Source organism: Xenopus tropicalis, chromosome 4 (assembly GCF_000004195.4).
Source record: "Xenopus tropicalis strain Nigerian chromosome 4, UCB_Xtro_10.0, whole genome shotgun sequence".
Lineage (NCBI taxonomy): Eukaryota > Metazoa > Chordata > Amphibia > Anura > Pipidae > Xenopus > Xenopus tropicalis.
The window spans coordinates 98,978,573-99,000,185 of NC_030680.2; the positions used below are offsets into that span (position 1 = coordinate 98,978,573).

Sequence of the window (21,613 nt, forward strand, 5' to 3'; positions counted from 1 at the left end):
AAATGATTGCCTCAAACACTATTTGTATGTTGCTTTTCAGTATCAGTACTTAGCCTTGCAGACCCACTTCATGCTAATGAACACAATAATTGCCTTGTACACATACACACACGTACACCTACAAATACACCTCTATAATCCTTACTGCAGGCACTGATGGATACAAATGCACATGTCTCTCTCCTACCTGGCAGTCTCCCTGTGTAAACCCTCACTGCAGAAGCGCCACATTACACAAGTGTGTCCATAATAGCTTCCTTTAACTCCTCACTGCCCACACAGTGTTTGCATGCTTCCCTTACGGTAGCAGAGAGGCACATTATATAGTACATCTAGCTACTGGCACAACTGCCTATCACCTCTGCCCATCTGTCTTCCCTGGCCTCTCTCCTCCTCTCTGCCTCATTCTCTCCCCCTCCCTCCCTCCTCTCCTTTTCTTTCCTGTTTCTCGCTTCCCTTGCAAGAGAAGGCAGAAAACCCTTTTCCCAGGGCACAGCAGCAGAGACAGCTCTGAGCTACGAAGAACCCTAGCTCGGCTGTGATTTCTTTGTCTGTAGGCAGTAGAGATTGGATAGAGATGAAAGGAAGATGAAAAAAGGAAGGGGAGGAAGGAGGGGATGAGGGAAGAGGGAGGGATGGATGGAGTGTGCTCGGAGTGACTATGGATGCAGTATGATCCAGCCTATAACTCCAAATACTCACCAAGGTGGAAAAAGAGTAACAAAAAAGAAGCTGTACTGACATTTTAAGGAACTGTTTTCAGAATATTACCATATCCCCAATGCAAAAGTTGTAGTTGTATTTTGAAGATTTTAGTGCTTCAACTTAAACTACATTTCTCTAGACTCAGTTGTGGTGCATTTATCCACCATGTTCAACAATCCTGAATTGGGTGCAGAGCAGTCAATACCTTTTGGAAGGGGTGTATATAGGTCCGGTGCCACCCTAGGCACAGTGCACGTGATGCCACTTCCAAAGAGCATCTGGACACACTACCCCCTTACCCACCGAGCTCTGTCACTGGATTTCCTATGGAAATCTTTATTTATGCCCCCTAAATCTGCCGCCCTTGGGTAAGCCCTGCCTTTTGCCAGAGGTTAGGTATATACTGTAGAAGAAGCAATACAGGTATGAGACCTGCTATCTTTTCCTCAATTTGGATCACCATACTTTGTCTACTTAAAAATCATTAAAACATTAAATAAACCCAGTAGGATTGTTCTTCCTCTCATAAGGATTAAATATATCTTAGTTTGGATCATTTTTAAAAACCAGACTTATTTGATTAAAATGTAATCTATAGGAGATGGCATTCCCATAATTCAGAGTTTTCTGGGTTACAGATCCAACACCTGTACTGCAGCACTGCACTGTTGCAAAGGTGAAACGTGATTTATTTAGGTCACATATACAGGCCTGTATATGTGACCTAAATAAATCACTTTTTCACTTTTTCAAGAAAGAGTGCTGCAGTGTTGCTTCTTCAATTTAAACTACAGCCCATCATCCTTAGTCAGGCAATATGTGGCTTTATTTACAAATGCTGGGTATCCAAACACTGTCTTAGATTTCTGTATTTGCTACACTTATCATGTATGTATGTATGTATAACTTTATTTATAAAGCGCCACAAGGGTACGCAGCACTGCACAATCTTACAGAATACAAAATTACACACAGGGAGGACAAGTGATATAATATATAAATACAATATATATATATATATATATATATATATATATATATACAGGTATCGGACCCCTTATCCGGAAACCCGTTATCCAGAAAGCTCCGAATTACGGAATGCCCGTCTCCCATAGGGGCTGATTTACTAACCCACGAATCCGACCCGAATTGGAAAAGTTCCGACTTGAAAACGAACATTTTGCGACTTTTTCGTATGTTTTGCGATTTTTTCGGATTCTTTACGAATTTTTTGTTACCAATACGATTTTTGCGTAAAAACGCGAGTTTTTCGTATCCATTACGAAAGTTGCGTAAAAAGTTGCGCATTTTTTGTAGCGTTAAAACTTACGCGAAAAGTTGCGCATTTTTCGTAGTGTTAAAACTTAACGCTACGAAAAATGCGCAACTTTTCGCGTAAGTTTTAACGCTACGAAAAATGCGCAACTTTTTACGCAACTTTCGTAAGGGATACGAAAACTCGCGTTTTTACGCAAAAATCGTATTGGTAACGAAAAATTCGTAAAGAATCCGAAAAAATCGCAAAACATACGAAAAAATCGCAAAATACCGATCATTACGAAAAAAACGCAATCGGACTCCATTCGACCCGTTCGTGGGTAAGTAAATCAGCCCCATAGACTCCATTTTAATCAAATAATTCAGAATTTTAAAAATGAATTCCTTTTTCTATGTAGAAATAAAACAGAACCTTGTAATTGATTCCAACTAAAATATAATTAATCCTTATTGGATGCAAAACAATCCTATTGGGTTTAATTAATGTTTTATTGATTTTTTAGTAGACTTAAGGTATGGAGATCCAAATTACGGAAAGACCCCTTATCCAGAATACCCTTGGTCCCGAGCATTCTGGATAATGGGTCCTATACCTGTATATATATATATATATATATATATATATATAGGTCTTACAGAAAATGTAGAGGTGTTTATTCAAATCAACATCTAACGTTTCGGCTGCATCCACAGCCTTTCTCAAAGTCTTTGAGAAAGGCTGTGGATGCAGCCGAAACGTTAGATGTTGATTTGAATAAACACCTCTACATTTTCTGTAAGACCTGTGAGTGCGGACTCTCTCTACAGCTACTCCATCTATTATTTTGGGACTGCACCCAGGCTCCCTTGGACCTACTTATACGTGAGTGCCTGTCTTCTTGCAACATATATATATATATATATATAAGTGCCATGTGGTATGAGACACAGTAGGAAGGAGGTCCCTGCCCCGTAGAGCTTACAATCTAAAAAATCCCTGTTTCACTAAAGCTGGTAGTAAGTGCAATGGTTTGATGACCTGGCACATACAGCAGTGAGATATTCTGATTTTGTAACAGTCAGTTGGTTACCATACAGAAGGGGTCCCCAAACTTTTTTACCCATGAACCACATTCAAATGTAAAAATAGGTGCCAAATAAGGAAAGTTATTGACTATATGGTATCTCTCATATGGACTAGCAGCCTATGGGATGTTCTGTTGATCAATACACATGTTTTTTATGCAACCAAAACTTGCCTGCAATTCAAAACTAATTTCCTGTTTTGAGGGCACTGGGAGCCACATCCAAGGGGCTGGTGAGCAACTTGTTGCTGTGAGCCACTGGCTCTGCATCTATTTACCTAGCCATTAGAGTAACTTTTGCATCATAAATGGCCAAAGTCAATGTCTGCAGCAGTTCATGCAAAGAAGGTGCTCCTGTACTATAATTACTGACTGCATTAAGCAGTTACTGCAAGGTGCCAGCTCTTCCCGGTGGACTTGACTTTTCTGACATGGGATCATACAGTGTTTCTTAAAGGGAAATTTTCACCCTAGGTCAGCTGCCAGATATGGGGTGCCCAGGTAGCAGAGTAACATAAAGGCTTATTGACAGGGGAAATCATTGACCCAAACAAATATAAAATGCTATTTATAGGCTATTTAATAATCATGACAATATAGGGATGCACTAAATCACTTATTTTGGGATCTGGCTAAACACCAAATCCTTTGTGAAAAATTAAGTCCTATGTTTATGTGACTAAAAATCACGTGATATTAAGGATTCAGATTCGACAAACCAAATCTGAATCCTGCTGAAAAAGGCCGAATCTTGGCTGAATCCTGGATTCGGTGCATCCCTATTACAATCATTAATTAACAGGGCTTCTTGCCCCTGGCTTATAAATGTAACCTAATGCCACATGCTGCTTTAATCCACTGTATCATTACAAACAGTCTGTAAGTCACTTCCATGCTGTCATAGAGGGTAAATAATTTACAACATACAATCTTTGTTCCAATAAAAATATGAAACTGTGCAGTCTCACTGGAATGAGAAGTAAACTAATTACAATTCTATAGCTTAGGTGGCTATGCCTGTAGGTATTTACTTTACTGGAAAGAAAGTGCCGAGCTTTGAATCAAATGTTTATTGCTCTTTGTTTCGGACTCGTCAGCAGATCATTTCTCTTTTATTTCTCTGTAATAGCACAGACAAAACCTGCTTTGATAGAGAATTGTGATTGTGATAAGTAAGACGCTATCATCAGAGTAATAATGATAGAGTAAAATTGCAAAAATCCACTTGTATGTGCCACAAACCTCCCACGCCCCAGCACTTTACACTCACAAGGAGCCCAAAGAGCTTTGCCTTTGGATGTAAACTGTGAGCTGTTTTTTGAACTTTGCCCCTTGCCCCATTTTTGCAAATGTCCCTTTTATGGGTATATTTTAGAACCAGCACAAACAATTTTACCTTGCAAGCCTGTAATCCAGGGATCCCCAACCTTTTATAACTATGAGCCACATTCAAATGGAAAATAGGTTTGGGGAGCAACACAAGCATGGAAAATGATCCTGGGGGTGCAAATAAGAGCTATAGTTGGCTATTTGGTAGCCCCTATGTGGATTGCGTCCTACAGAAGGCCCTATTTGCCTTTACACTGGGTTTTTATGCAATCAACACTTGCCTCCAAGCCAGAAATTAAAAAATGAGCACCCTATTTGAGGCTCCTGGGAGCAACATCCAAGGGGTTGGTAAGCAACATGTTGCTCTCGAACCACTAGTTGGGGATCACTGCTGTAATCTTTCACTGCCTTGCCATTTTACCTAATTACCATTAACTCCATTTCCCATGCATTTTCTCTCTCCACTAGGGATGAACACAATTGTTTTTACTGATTTTGTGAATCTGCTCTAGAATTTTGTCATACTTACAGTATAGAGAATTAAATTACAGAAAGACCCAAGCATTCGGGATAATAGATCCAATACTAATAATTAGGTTAATATCACCTGTAAGTGTGGAGTCAGGTTTTCTTTATTACTGTGCAGAACTTTCATGGCTGTACCCATCAGCATCCTGGTGATAGGCATTCACTGATGGGAAAAGATGAGTTCCTTATGAGAATTAATGGTCTATGGAGGAACATAAGGGAAGAGCAGCCTCTACGTCTGGGATCTTCCCTATTATATAAGTGATGATATTATGGAGGCTAGCCTTTCAGCAGATTCCCCTTCCTGCCCCAATCACCCAGCCACAGGGCCTGCTCTGCTTGTGTAGCTTCTCTGACAGCAGCACTCTGCATCAGTGGTTTAATTAATAGCGATGTTAAAGCATAACCACAATATGGAGAGTTTAAACGATTCCTAGTGCTGTTGTGTCTTAAACCATAAAACACTGCTGCTTTATAATAATTCAAAGCAATATTTCTACCCTCAGCCTACTACAACACCGCATTTGTCAAAGATAGGAACATTTACACACTGTACATGGAACCAATTCAATATCAGCTGAATTGACTTTTCAAATGAAATAAGTCAATTTTACACGTTCAGGTCAATTTGGTCTGAACAGGACTTTGGCCTCTAAATGTTACGGATTAACATTTTTCAAGGTGAGAAACAAGGGCCAGACTGCTATTCAACCAAAGATTTCTGGCTTTGATTCATAGCTGCATTTTAAGAGTGTAATACAAATTGCATTATTTTGTGCTTGGTAAGCTGAGTTCTTATAACCTGTGTGTTAGCCAATCGCCAGCAGAGAAGTAAAGGGTTAAAGGAAAGTGATAAGAATATAGAGCACTGTTTAAACGATTCAGGAATTTTAACACCCACTAGCAGCCAGCTGTCCTATTACTATTTCTCACCATGTGTTTTGCTGTATTAGTGCCCCCTTTCTCTTTAAATTCACTTAGTAACATATGTAGAACCCTTGTTTGCTTTATATTTATGATTTTTAGGAGGTTGAAATAAAGGCTCAGGCTACTGCCTGATTAGTACCACTATTCCATCCTAGTGAGGGGAGGGTGGGTGGGAAGTGTAACTCAAGGTCAAGACTTGCTGAATTTATAAAGGATTGCAAACACCTCTGCAGTGTTTTTTACTTATACAGATTGCAAATAAATTCAGCCTCAAGGGCTTTATGTTAGGGGGCAGCTGTAAATAAGCATTTGTTCTGTACCTTTGCATTTGGTTTTGTCTTATATTTGTATAAGCACATTCATTGTATTTACTCACACTCTTCTTATCTTACTATTCTATTCCATATTTATGTACATTAGTTACTGGAATGTAATGCACTTACGCTGTGCTCAGAGTACAGAGTGATTCACAAGTTGAGAATAATAGATACAATCTAACAATAAGAGGATGTGGGAAGCACCTCGGAACCTTTGTATTTTACTAGAGTATTGTGTTTGATGTTATTGTATTAGGCACTTACAGATTCCTGTGTTTCCCATTGAATTGAATTTTTCCCACTTTGGTTTACATGGTTTACATTTTATTGACAATAAGGCTAAGACTGAATACAAGGTAAGGACAAGGTGTGGCAAGAGCCAGGAGACAAGAATAAGGGTCACAATGTGCAATCTACAATGCTCAAGCAAAATTCAGGGAAAATTCAACTAAGAAAGGTAGAACACAATGGTATTTGTGCACATTTTAGACTCATAGTTGCTTCATCACCTCCCAGCCCAGCTCAGTGGAACAGAGAGGCTACAGCCAGCCTTTTTCTAAGATCCCCCCATATTGCTTGGAACTAATTTGTTTCATACAAAGGCTTGTTTCATGAAAATGGAAACCACGGGCAGAAACCATTAGCAAAGGAGTTTCCCAAAGAGCATAAACTAGGTAAGGCCCTACCTACAGTGGTGTGAAAAACTATTTGCCCCCTTCCTGATTTCTTATTCTTTTGCATGTTTGTCGCACAAAATGTTTCTGATCATCAAACACATTTAACTATTAGTCAAAGATAACACAAGTAAACACAAAATGCAGTTTTTAAATGAGGGTTTTTATTATTTAGGGAGAAAAAAAATCCAAACCTACATGGCCCTGTGTGAAAAAGTAATTGCCCCCTGAACCTAATAACTGGTTGGGCCACCCTTAGCAGCAATCAAGCGTTTGCGATAACTTGCAACGAGTCTTTTACAGCGCTCTGGAGGAATTTTGGCCCACTCATCTTTGCAGAATTGTTGTAATTCAGCTTTATTTGAGGGTTTTCTAATATGAAACGCCTTTTTAAGGTCATGCCACAACATCTCAATAGGATTCAGGTCAGGACTTTGACTAGGCCACTCCAAAGTCTTCATTTTGTTTTTCTTCAGCCATTCAGAGGTGGATTTGCTGGTGTGTTTTGGGTCCTTGTCCTGCTGCAGCACCCAAGATCGCTTCAGCTTGAGTTGACGAACAGATGGCCGGACATTCTCCTTCAGGATTTTTTGGTAGACAGTAGAATTCATGGTTCCATCTATCACAGCAAGCCTTCCAGGTCCTGAAGCAGCAAAACAACCCCAGACCATCACACTACCACCACCATATTTTACTGTTGGTATGATGTTCTTTTTCTGAAATGCTGTGTTACTTTTACGCCAGATGTAACAGGACACACACCTTCCAAAAAGTTCAACTTTTGTCTCGTCAGTCCACAAGGTATTTTCTCAAAAGTCTTGGCAATCATTGAGATGTTTTTTAGCAAAATTGAGACGAGCCATAATGTTCTTTTTGCTTAAAAGTGGTTTGCCCCTTGGAAATCTGCCATGCAGGCCGTTTTTGCCCAGTCTCTTTCTTATGGTGGAGTCGTGAACACTGACCTTAATTGAGGCAAGTGAGGCCTGCAGTTCTTTAGATGTTGTCCTGGGGTCTTTTGTGGCCTCTCGGATGAGTTGTCTCTGCGCTCTTGGGGTAATTTTGGCCAGCCGGCCACTCCTGGGAAGGTTCACCACTGTTCCATGTTTTTGCCATTTGTGGATAATGGCTCTCACTGTGGTTCGCTGGAGTCCCAAAGCTTTAGAAATGGCTTTATAACCTTTACCAGACTGATAGATCTCAATTACTTTTGTTCTCATTTGTTCCTGAATTTCTTTGGATCTTGGCATGATGTCTAGCTTTTGAGGTGCTTTTGGTCTACTTCTCTGTGTCAGGTAGCTCCTATTTAAGTGATTTCTTGATTGAAACAGGTGTGGCAGTAATCAGGCCTGGGGGTGACTACAGAAATTGATATTGAAATTAAAAATTGAAATTGATAAACCACAGTTAAGTTATTTTTTAACAAGGGGGGCAATCACTTTTTCACACAGGGCCATGTAGATTTGGAGTTTTTTTTCTCCCTTAATAACGTAAACCTTCATTTAAAAACTGCATTTTGTGTTCAATTATGTTATCTTTGACTAATAGTTAACGGTTTTTGATGAGCAGAAACATTTAAGTGTGACAAACATGCAAAAGAATAAGAAATCAGGAAGGGGGCAAATAGTTTTTCACACCACTGTAAATGTACAAGAGAGTCTCCCAAATAAAGAATTCTATGAAGTTGTATTGTATTTTGGTTTAGAGAATTCTGTGAAGTTCTATTATATTTCAGTTTCAATAAGTGCCAAAATAATTAGCCAAATAAATAACAGAAAACCACGATTAAATGAAACTTGATCATTTGTAATAGAAAAATTCCTACATTTTATCTGAAGGTCAAGAGACATCTAATACAATCTGGAACAAATAAAATGATGCAGGGGTTACAGTGTCTGCTTCCTCCTATATCATAGCATTTCTGGATTTATGAACCAAAAATGTACCATAATATTATCTCACAACTTACTGGGGCAGATTTATTAAAATATGAGATTAGAGCTCACCACGGAAAAACTCACCCACTTCTGTTCTTTCCTATGAGATTTTAAGAAGCAACTTTATTAAATGGTGAACTCTAACTTACACATTGATAAATACACAAAAAAAAGTAAAAATCCCATAGGAATGAATAATGTGGGTGAGTTGTGGGTGAGTTAAGGGTGATTAAGTTGTATTTTCTTTTCTTTTGCTCTTTTAAAGGACATGTAAACCCCACACACAAAAATGTAATCCGTGAACAGCCTTTTTGAATCTTTCAATACCTGCCACACTGGTTGTCCGGAGGTTAATAGTAAGGCTGCAGCATCTCCTTAATCACTTAGATTTCCTTCTCCTCCTGTAACCCACTCAGCCCCTCCCCTCAGGAATTTGCTTTTGCTGTTGGCTCCTGGGCAAGCTCAGTTTTTATCACCTCAGATTACTAAACACGCCCCCCAGTCTAGCAGCCAATGAAGAGATGGCATTGCTGGTTCCCATAGAAACTCAGATCTAGCTGTCTGCTCCTATTTTTTCTCCTAACCTCCTCTCCTGAGCTTAGCCTAACCATTACAGTGCTCAAACAAAGCAGCATTTTCGATTACATTTCCACTGAATAAGTTTGTGCGCATATGCTGTTTGCAGATTTAAATGTAACTGATTATGTATCAGAGAAAAAATGGCCACCGGGTAAAAGCTGCTATTTGTTATAGGAAAATGTGATGGTGCTGGCAAGCGGAGGGGATATATGCAGTACAAATGATGCCATTTGGGTGGGGGAGACGTGCCCAACTGATATACATTGTAGGCAAATGTAGGCTTTACATGTCCTTTAATACCTTCTGTCGCTGATGTTGTAAATGACTCCTTGATTCATCTTTCTAAGTCTAATATTACTGGTATATGTGTAATATTACTGGTCACCTTCCCATTTGTTGTTTGATTATCTGAAATAAAAATAAATTACAGTACAAAAATAACCTAATACACATATCTTCAACAAATTCAACAAATTAGCAAAATCTATATTTCATTACCTTTTCCCAAACTATACTAAAACGTAATCTCCTCTACAACTGTAACATAATCTCCCAGTTGGTAGTTAGCAATGGCTTCTTAACCTGATCCTCCCCCAGCTCTTATATACTACACTTTCCTATAAATAATTATCTACCTGACACTGCTGCCCTTATATATGGGAAGGACATGAACCATCTCCTACGAGACAGCAAAGAGTGACAGGTAAAGTTACAGTTTTTGACATAAAGCTCTGCTTGTCCATTTTTAAGGATATACTGCCAGTCACATAAGCCGTCATACCCACAGGCAGTTAGCCTCCCTCTTGAAGCTTACATAAAGTGTATTTCTATGTGCTGAAATGGACTATTCTACATGTAAAACTAAGGCTGTGGCTTTGTACCAACAAAGACACAGAGACAGCAAAACTTGAAAAGTGAACAATTTTTTTTTTCTTTGAGCTTGTCGACCCATTAAAAATGATGAGAAAAATTAATTTGAGGTATTTTAGTTTTTTCATGGTTTTATCATGTTTTTTTATTTGAGTATATTTATGATGCTGTGTAAAAAGTGGAGTAAAATATCACCGGTGATGTTGCTCATAGCAGCCAATCAGATGCTTTGCTTTGATTTTCTAACTGTTGAAATCTAATTGTTGATTGGTTGCCCTGGGCACAGCATGATAAATATACCCCTATGAGACAATGACAGCTGGAAGTAACTTATCTAAACTGATCAGTGGGCAGTACATGAAATTCAGTACAGGTATGGGATCCCTTATCAGGAAACCCGTTATCCAGAAAGTTCCGAATTATGGAAAGGCATCTCCCCTAGACTCCATTATAAGAAAAAAATTCACATTTTTAAAAAGTATTTCCTTTTTCTCTGTAATAATAAAACTGTATCTTGTATATGAACTAAAATATAATGAATCCTTATTGGAGGCAAAACCATCATATTGGGTTTATTCAATAATTAAACAATGTTAAGCAGACTTATGTTATGGAGATTCAAATTACGGAAACATACCTTACCTGGAAACCCCAGGTATGAAGCATTCTGGATAAGAGGTCCTATACCTTTACTGCTATTAAGTTCTGCATTCTCACTGTAAAGATGAAAAAATGCATCTCTTTTACCATAGAACGTAGCTATTTTTCTATTTCTTGTTGCTTTTAGGCGAAGGTTGAATTAAAGGCATGCCTCCTTTGACTTATGTGGCGTTATGTGGATAATAATCTCAAAGATGTCAGTACTCTATGAAAAATCTGGAAATTTAGTGAAAACCTGCTGGACAAATGCTGACACTGCTATTATTCATGCTTGGATGAGTGTCTCCATAGGCAGATTGCTTCTTACTATGCGTTATTCTGCATGTTATGGCTGCCTAACATGCACTACATACGTCAGTGTTGATCACCTAAGTAACCCCTTCACACCCACACACATTCTGTAGATAGAAGGTAGGCTGGGAAGCAAACCAGCATTTACAAAAAATACTAGGGCTTATTTACAAAAACTGAGTTATGTGCAAATTGCAAGCAAATAAAGCATTTTCTTATAATACTGGGCAATGCGAATGCCCTGAAAGCAAGATTTAGGAAAAAGTTGCAAGTTTAGTTTTAAAGGTAAAGTAAGGGGATAATTTATATAGCGCTTTTCTCCCATGGGACTCAAAGCATTTTGCAGCAAGTAAGGCAGCCATTATAGGCACACATAGGGGCAGATTTATTATGTTGTGTCAAAAATGGTGACAAAATTGACCACACATTGGCAGACTTCACCGTCTAAAAAACAATGTAAAGTCTGCGTAATTTTTTACACATTTTTTCTTTCCACCGGAACTTACTGTATATACTCGAGTATAAGCCTAGTTTTTCAGCACCCAAAATGTGCTGAAAAAGTCACCCTCGGCTTATACTCGAGTCGGGTGCCATGGATCCCTCCAAACTAGCACCCTCTGTCCTTTGTGTGCAAATTAGGCCTCCCGCAACCAGACCCTTTACTGTTTTTCTTTGAAATATTTAAAAACATATACCCCACTGATGCCTCATTTAATGTAATTTCATTGGAATTTATTTTGATTATTGAAACTTAGCAGTTGCTGCTGCATTTCCCACCCCAGGCTTATAGTCGAGTCAATACGTTTTTCCAGTTTTCTTAGGTAAAATTAGGTACCTCGGCTTATATTCGGATCGGCTTATACTCGAGTATATATGGTATGTAAAATAATGGCATAAAATCTGCCGTTCAGACTGCTTTTTAAATCATTTTTATTTTACACAGCATAATGATAGGCCCCTATGTATGCTGCGACACCAGGAGATTAAGTGACTTGTCCAGGGTCACAAGGAATTGCCAGGGAATCGAAGCAGGGTCTCTAGCATGAGATCCCACATTAAAGGCTGATCACTAACCCTCTAGGCTAAATAAAGTGCCAGGCAATTTGCAAATAACATCAGTTTGAGCACCCCAGCAATAGCATTAGCTGTTATAAGGGCCATGTCAGTTTTATGCATGGGCACATGCAAAGGGAAGAGTTAACACTAGTGATGTAGCGAACATGGCCGAAAATGTTCGCGAACCCGTTCGCGGACTTTCGCCAAAACTCGCGAATATTCGCGAACTTTGCGAACCCCATAGACTTCAATGGGAAGGCGAACTTTAAAACCTAGAAAAGCCATTTCTGGCCAGAAAACTGATTTTAAAGTTGTTTAAAGGGTGCCACGACCTGGACAGTGGCATGCAGGAGGGGGATCAAGGGCAAAAACTTCTCTGAAAAATACTTTGTAAAAAAAACGCCAAAAAAAAAAAACGCCAAAAAAACGCCAAAAAATAACGCCAAAAAAAAACCGCAAGCTATTCCTATGTATATGCATAGGCGATAAAACGAAGCGAAAAAAACGCGGCGGAAAAACCAAGGCGAAAAAACGCGGCGCCAAAAAAAACGCGGCAAACCCAAAGTGGTGAACATCGGCAAAAGTCCGCAAATTTGTGCGAACGCGAACACCCGATGTTCGTGCGAATTAGTTCGCCGGCGAACAGTTCGCTACATCTCTAGTTAACACCCCCCAAATGACTTGCACCTAGTGAATCACTCACTAATCCTACAGCATTCATGGTGCCATGGGCAGGGGAGGGTTAGAAATGACAACATTTGCATGCACATTAACAGCAACAAAATAGACTGTTTAACATATGTAAATCCACTCATCACTAATCATAATCACATGCTAATTCTAGCTCTGCCTCTAAAGACTGATTCCATGGCTTCCTTGCCAAACTCAGTGGGGACAGCCTACCTCTAATGCTATGGTACGTTACAACCCAACAGTGCTAACTACTACTTAAAGAATAAGTCAAGTTTTTCTCTACATATTCATTAAAACATATTGTTTATCTGCATGTATTTGTTTATTACAGGTATGGGACAGGTTATCCAGAATGCTCGGAACAGGGGTTTTCTGGATCCATAATTTGGATCTCCATACCTTAAATCTGCTAAAAATCATGTAAACAATATAAACCCTTTTACCTTGAATAAGGATTTATTAAACTTTAGCTGGGATCAAGTACAAGTTACTGTTTTATTATTACAGAGAAAAAGGGAACCATTTTTAAAAATGTGAATTATTCGATTAAAACAAAGTTTAAGGGAGATGGTCTTTCCGTAATTCAGAGCTTCATGGGTAACGGTTTTCTGGATAACGGATCCCATACCTGTAATATACTGTAAGTTGAAAGGGTCAAAGTGTCACTCTTCTGGGCAACCATTTAAACTTCATCCGAAGATTCCAGTAAAATATGTGCATAAATTTACTAAATTGTGACTTATAAAAGCAGCATCACGTGGATATGGGAATAGCTTCCAGTTTACTCTGCAAGTAAAAGTATTTTTAATCAGACATGAAAAATATTATGATAAATGTATTCATTCTTTTAAAGTTTGTATTGCATGATGCAGTAGGTTTAGACAAATGTAGCGACTTAAAGTGGACCTGTCACCCAGACATAAAAAGCTGTATAATAAAAGCCCTTTTTAAATTAAACATGAAGCCCAAAATCATTTTTTATTACCATATCTATACCCATTATAAAAGCATTTAAAAATCCCAGCTGTCAGTTATATATTGCCTGCCCCGCCCCTATGCCTCTATGGCATAGAAGTGTGGCAGACAGTTACTTTCACTTTCAATTCAGAACTTTTTAGATGTTGCTGCACTCCTCACATTCCCCCTCCCTCCTCACCATGTAATTGTGTAACCAGTGCATGGACATTGGGCCTCAGGTCCCCCCATACTGGCACAGAAACAAGATATTGGCAGGATGCAATGCCTGCTTTGATAACAGTGTCCACAAAATGGCCCCTGCCTGCTTGCTGCAATTGTGAATTCCAAGGCTGAAGAAAATAAGATTAAAATAATTTATATAGTGTAAGTAAAGTTTATTTTGCTTGACAAACACAATAGAAAACAATTTGGAATTATTTCTTAAAGTGACAGGTCCCCTTTAACTAATTTAGCACGTTCTCAGTGTGAGAACCCACAATGCAATTTCATTGGATGGGTTAGGTAATGTATTAATGATCACATCAGCCAATCATATCATCTAGCATTGGCCAGTGCTTGGGCTGCCCATGGCTATTTTTTCGTCGCTCGGCTATTATTTTGTCGCCCGCGGCTATTATTTTGTGGCACGGCTATTATTTAGTCGCACGGCTATTATTTTGTCGCCCGCTGCTATTATTTCATCGCACGGCTATTATTTTGTCGTCCGCAGCTATTATTTCGTCGCTCGGCTATTCTTTTGACGTCCACGACTATTCTTTTTTGACGCCGGCGACAATTTTTGGACGTGCGGCAAATTTTTCCGCGCCGAACATTTTCATCTGTCTCGCAAAACAATCCGCCAATGGTGAAACGCGGAAATTCGCCGCAAATCCATGCCTGGCGAAACATTTCGCCCATCACTAGTGCTAAGACATTTTCTCCCTAGGAACCAGGTAGTGCTTTCAAAGTTTTCAAAGTACAGAAAATAATGCAAAGTGCATCAACAGAAAGGTCATTAGTAAAAGCAAGAATGACAATAAAATATAGCTTTTAGGAGAAACAGTTTTTTTATTTGCCAGAATTAGTAATCCTAGCAACTCTATGGTAATTTAGAGTGTAAGCTAGAGAAAGACAGACTTAAAAGGTAAATAAATTAATAGAAATAAAGAAAAATAAAAAAATTAAGATCAGTAAAAAGGTTACTAAAAGCTGATCAATTTACATACTAAACATACTAAAAGTTAATTTAAAGGGGACCATCACCTTTAAGATTTATTTAGTTTGCAATTATAATCTAATTTTAAGATAAGCTGCTGCATGCAGAGTACAGACTTTTCTTGTAGCGATTGTATCACCTCGCTTGTACAGGTGAAGCATGCCAAGCATAATTCCTTCATTCACTGAAGTGCAAATAGAAATACAACTGTAAATACATGTTTAAACAAAGAAACTCTGTCTATTGAATAATTAAAAAGGTATTAAACAAGGCAGAGACTTAAGCAGTTATCTTCCCTGCTGCAGCTTTAAATAAAATATGCTTTAAATGATTTCATATTTAAAAAAGGATGTGCATGTATTTATGGATGAGCGTTCAACAATGGGCTGCTGGTGCTAGAGCTTAATGTACCCTTAGCAGGCTAACATTCGGATAGGTCCCTACGTATCACTAGGTTACAAATACATCCTGCCTTATTTACAAGTAGATCTAGGGGCATAAACACAGGTTCAAATCAAATGTCATCCTATCTGGGATTCAGATGAGCTTGGTTTATAGCAAATAATCATTCCCTCCAAAATGTTGGCAGGAATCCCTCAATTTACTGCTCCGCAGTTTGGGAACCTCTGCAGCGGGAGAGACTTGAGAGACTGGTAAGTGCAGTCCTTAATACTGTATTTTAGGAATAGTCTTATGTATATTGTTACTTATATTAAAAACCAGCAGTTATTTTCTCATAAGTGTCGGATCATACAGCTTTTTTCTATTAAAATCATCATGCAGTTTAGCTGATGATAACTTCTGCATTTCAAAATTGTGCATTTCGCCATTGGTAAAATTTTCGCAAAACTGCCACTGAAATTCGCCACAAGAAAAAAATTCACAGAGGAAAAAATTGCGGTCACGTAAAAAAATTGCGGTTGCAGCAAATAAGCTGCTGTTGCATCAAAAAATGCTGTTGTGGCAAATAAGTCACACCTGTATGAAAACAGTTGCGATAAGTAAAAAAAAAAGTCATGCATTTCAAAAAAGTTGTGTGGTAGCCGCATTTTGCAGATTTTTTTGCCATTTCGCTATTTTCAGCAGTTTAAACATTTTCTTAGCGAAACAGACAGATTCGCTCATCGCTATTGGTTGCTTTATGTTACTGCACCTGGGCATACTTGCAGCACAATGTAAAAAAAACTTATGCATGTATGTATACTGTATATATATATATATATATATATAAAACTTCCAAAAAAAAAATGCCGGCACTGACATATAGATAAGTTGCTGTTGCCTGGGTGCAGGTCCAAAGAATGTTAAAAGTGCTCGAGGGAGGGTCAGCACTCACAGGACTTATATAAAAAAATTTTTTATGTATTTATAAATTTTATATATATATGCACTTATGTTCATTTGGATGGGATGCACTGTTTCCTTTTTTCAGGACAAATAAATGATCTATGTTACAGGTATCGGACCCCTTATCCGGAAACCCATTATCCAGAAAGTTCCGAATTACGGAAAGGCCCTCTCTTATAGACCCCATTGTAATCAAATAATTCACATTTTTCAAAATGGTTTCCTTTTTCTCTGTAATAATAAAACTGTACCTTGTACTTGATCCCAACTAAGATATAATTACCCCTTATTGGGGGCAGAACATTTCTATTGGGTTTAATAACTGTTTAAATAATTTTTTAGTAGACTGAAGGTAAGAAATCCAAATTACAGAAAGACCCCTTATCAGGAAAACCCCAGGTCCCGAGCATTCTGGATAACGGGTCCCATACCTGTACTATGAAATGTACTAGAAAAATCTGTAATTGAATACATATTTGCACTCTTGTTAGTTTTTTGGGGTTCAATTTGATGGACTTTTTTTTAACTGAATCAGCCCACCGAGAAGTAATGGATTGGTTTAAATGTGCCAGTATTAACAAAAAGTTCCAGTCCAAATAAAAGCACATACTTGGCCTGTTTGGATTCATTGCAAGTCAGATTCAGAAAGTGTTATATCTGCATAGTTATCCAGCAGCCTGCTGAGTGCCTAGGAGCACAAAGGAAGGGAACTTAATTGCTTTATTTTTAATTACAACTCATTTTGATTTGTCTATTATTTTATTTACTTAATGATGAGTAGTTTTATTTTAACAGGTTTGGAAAAATCATTTGACTCTAGTCATAGACTTAAAAGATGAGAGTTCCTCCTCATCCTAATTGCAGATAGTCTATAATAGGCCAAAGGCAGCAAAAGCAAAGAAACAAAAAATGTATTTTCTTGACCAACAACACTGGTGTCTATAAAAGGGTTGGGGCATTATTTCCCCACACAAAAGCAAATAAGGAGTCAATTGCAGTGGGTCAGCAGTCAATCATGATGCCCAAATACATTTATTTCTTGTTACCTAATTGAGCATGAAAACAGGATCCAGCATACCTACTCTTCACTTAAAAGTACCTATTATCCTTAATACTACTGCACATGGGATGGGGTAAAAAGGTCCTTGTGCAGACAGAGGGGCTGGAGTCTTTAGCACCCGCTTGCTGACAGTACACCCACCAAGAACTATCTGGGAAATTACCCACTTATTAGAGGGGAGGCCTCCACTTCTTTTTTGTTCATTATACAAAATGTAACATTTCATTGAGACATGCCCATAAACTACAAGACATTCATACACTTTATTAGATTTTTATTAGTTTTTTTTATATTGCTTTTTGCCCTCCATGCCTGCCTATTAGATTTGCAAAGCCATCGCACATTATATTAAATCACTCAGCGGCATCATTGGTGGGTCTTTATTTTTGTTGGCCAAAACTGGGACAAATAGAAAACAAACAGCAATATTAAAGCTTATGGCACAGCCACAGTAATGGGTGAATAGCCTACTAAAGTTTGCACAATGTAAAATGCAATATTAAAATTAAATTTAATTATTAAAATTAAAAAAAAAATGGAATCTTGCAAACATGTACACTTGCTATTTTTACATCATTCTTGCTGTAATCACTAGATGTCCATAAGCCTTTATCTGCATGAATAATCCCCTTAGTGGGAAAAGTGAAATTGTCTTTTTTTTTAGGTAACAATACATATATCCACATACATATAATCCATAAGGCCTTGATCTAGGGGTTTTTGTTGATAACAAGTTGTCTAATTCCAGGCAGTGTCATTCTGTGGCTACTAAAGCAAATAAAGTGCTGTCTTGTATAAAAAAGGGCACTGACTCAAGGGATGAAAACATAATTTTGCCCCTTTATAGGTCCCTGGTAAGGCCTCACCTTGAGTATGCAGTGCAGTTTTGGGTTCCAGTCCTTAAGAAGGATATTAATGAGCTGGAGAGAGTGCAGAGACTGCAACTAAACTGGTAAAGGGGATGGAAGAATTAAACTATGAGGTGAGACTGTCGAGGTTGGGGTTGTTTTATCTGGAAAAGAGGCGCTTGCTAGGGGACATGATTACTCTGTACAAGTACATTAGAGGGGATTATAGGCAGTTGGGGGATGTTCTTTTTTCCCATAAAAACCATCAGTGCACCAGAGGTCACCCCTTTAGATTAGAGGAACGGAGCTTCCATTTGAAGCAGCGTAGGTGGTTTTTCACAGTGAGGATGGGGAATGCCCTTCCTAGAGATGTGGTAATGGCAGATTCTGTTAATACCTTTAAGAGGGGCCTGGATGAGTTCTTGAACAAGCAGAATATCCAAGGCTATTGTGATACTAATATCTACAGTTAGTATTACTTGTTGTATATATAGTTTATGTATGTGAGTGTATAGATTGGTAGGTGTGGGTTAGGTGTGCTGGGTTTACTTGGATGGGTTGAACTTGATGGACTCTGGTCTTTTTTCAACCCTATGTAACTATGGGCAGCGTCATTTCTTGGCCCCTTTTCCCAAACCCATGTCAACTCCTTAACTAAAACACTCAACCGGATACTTCTTTGTGGATTGAAAAGGCTGCAGCCAAATGTTTTAAACATAAATTAACCATCACATAAATTTAAATTTTCCAACATAATAACATTAGAATAACTAACCGATGGAGATGCCCTGTTATCCACCATAACTAAAACCCTGACACTAGCCCCACTAGCTAGACCTACCCTTTTAAAAGTAGCTAAAATCTGTAATCTGCTAGCCTTAAGGGGGTTTGTGTGACCATTGGTCGCATGAAAGATCATTCCCACCCTCCACTGATGTTCAGGGCTGAATCGTCAGATATGGAGGTAAAAACAATAGGATTTCTATCTCCTTCTGCCGATTCAGCCCTGAACGTAGATTTTGCTCGGGCGCATCAAAATCTTTTAACCTGGCCAACCGACGAGTCGACCCATATGCGCAGCCTTTTGCGATATCGCACCAAACACGCACACACGCACCGAATATTGTATGAAACAAGGTTATTATCGGTGCGTGTATGGCCAGCTTTAGACTTAAGTTCCACCCTAGTTCCTGACCCTCCACTCTTTGTCCCCACCTTCCCTTACGTAGCTGTGACTATTAAATTATCCCTTCCCTGCTTTCATTATCCAATGAAAAGGGGCAGGTGGCTGGGCTGCAAAGGTACAGTGGTGCCTGACTTCTCTTTCTCTGCCCACAACAACCTCTATCTCACTCTAGCCAATTCCCTGCTGTACTACAACCCCCACAATCCCTCACAACCTATTCCTTCCAGAGCCCACTTCCTAGCCCTGTCATTCTCCTGTCCCTTCACTTTCTTGCAGTCTTTAGGGCCCCCTAAAGAGTAACCAGAAGGTGAGTCACAACGTGTACCTGATTATAAAATGAGATTTACGGAATAGAGATGCATTTCTTGCACACCATTAGCAAACATAGCTCCCAAGGGTTAAACATGGCTGGATTAAGAGTGCTTAAGAGTAGTCTAAAATTGTGCTAAGGTCAGGACAGGCGTAGTTCATGCAGATGTGGGTGGCAAGGTAGTACAATGATTAGCACTGCTGCCTTACAACTCTGGGATAAATATAGAAAAATAATGGGTATGTTGCACTTTTTTTTACCTGAAAATTAGCAGTTGTGCTCTCTGCATTAGAAGTGCCATATTGGAGCACATAAAAGGTAAGTGTGGGGGAAGTGTAGGGCCCAGAAACACAGGGAGTAAGACAAGTCAGGTTTACAATGGAATATTATGGAATTTATGACATCCTTGGGGTTATTTAACAAAAGGCACTAAGTTTGCCTAGTAACCAATGAGCAGGTAGTATTTACTGGTGACCTGTTAGTTGCTATGGGCTACTGCAGCTGGGATCTTTTTTTAAAATTCCATACGGGGATTCATTTATGAGGGTCAGATGTAATAGCAGTGTTATAATACATGGCAGCACCGTATAAGGGAACAAGCCCATGAATCAAAAATCCAATTGAAATCCAGTTGGACTTCTGATTCGTGTACTGCTTCTGGTGCAGCCAAGTGCTATACTTCCCTGCTTGAGACTATTAGACTATTTTTTCCTGTTAAGTTAAATTTGCTCCTTCATGTCAGATCCTCTATATACACCCTACATTTACATCTTTAGTATTATTTTTCTAAAAATACAAAACAACTCAATTTAACATTGTCTGCTTCTAGTGAAAGGCAATCATAATTTCTCTTACTAAGGATCCAAGGGATCCCTTTTCTGATGTTCCTCAGCAATATGTGCCAGATATAAGTCCCTGTTGAATAACTAGGCTGTGCATGTGAGTTCAAATAGCAGAGCTTCTCTCCTAAGAAAACTCAAACTGATTAATGTCTCGCTACATCCAAAGCAGATTTACACAGCACGGTTTCTTTTATATTCTATGGGTTTGGAAAGAACAAAGCCGCTACCACTCCCGATTGATATGAAAAGCAGAACCCCATGTTCTCAGAGCTATCCTGTCTTCATGAAAATGCAAGGTTTGGATCACTACTAAGACTACTAAGAGCACTGTAGTTCTGAGCCTCGACTTGTGTCTTTGTGTGTTTGTGATATGTGTGCATATCAAAAAAAAATAACACAAACCTTAGTAATAAATACAATGAAACATATAAAAGTCACCAACCTCTATAACACTTGAGTAGCCAAGCCACTATGGCAGATCTCCAATTAACTGAACTGTCCTAGAAAGATCTTCAGGCAACATGTGGGTATATTTATGACTCCTGGCTCCTTATTTGGTGGAGCTTATGTAGAAAAATGTGGTGGTAATTGCAGTTGTGAATAACAACCAATCAGCAGCTAGCACTGAACATTCTACTACAAGTTGACTGGTTATTACTGGCACTGTACAATACAGAAGTACTATACTGCACATGTACCCAGCCCGGGGGGTGGGGGCGGTTCTTAACAATGTGGCACCAATGAGCACTTTTTTACATACTGTATTTCAACTAAAATATAATATACTGACAATTGTTTGATCACTGTAAAATACTTTTTGTTTGTTTGAACACACAGCACCCAGTAAGTAGCTTTATTAACCTTAGAACCCTTAGAGACCCTAGAATGAACCAATGTGTTCATAACACACAGTTCTATGGCATATTTATTTTCATGTTGGAT

General features: G+C 38.7%; 1 protein-coding gene across 1 annotated transcript in view; it reads right to left on the reverse strand.

Annotated features, from left to right (window-relative positions):
• The window catches only part of astn1 (astrotactin 1), a 180,802-nt gene extending 180,267 nt beyond the window's left edge, over positions 1–535 (reverse strand). Inside the window, exon 1 of the mRNA XM_012961336.3 lies at positions 188–535. The gene's annotated coding sequence lies outside the window, so the exon portion shown is untranslated. The remainder of the gene's footprint in view (positions 1–187) is intronic.
• Positions 536–21,613: the final 21,078 nt, after the last annotated feature.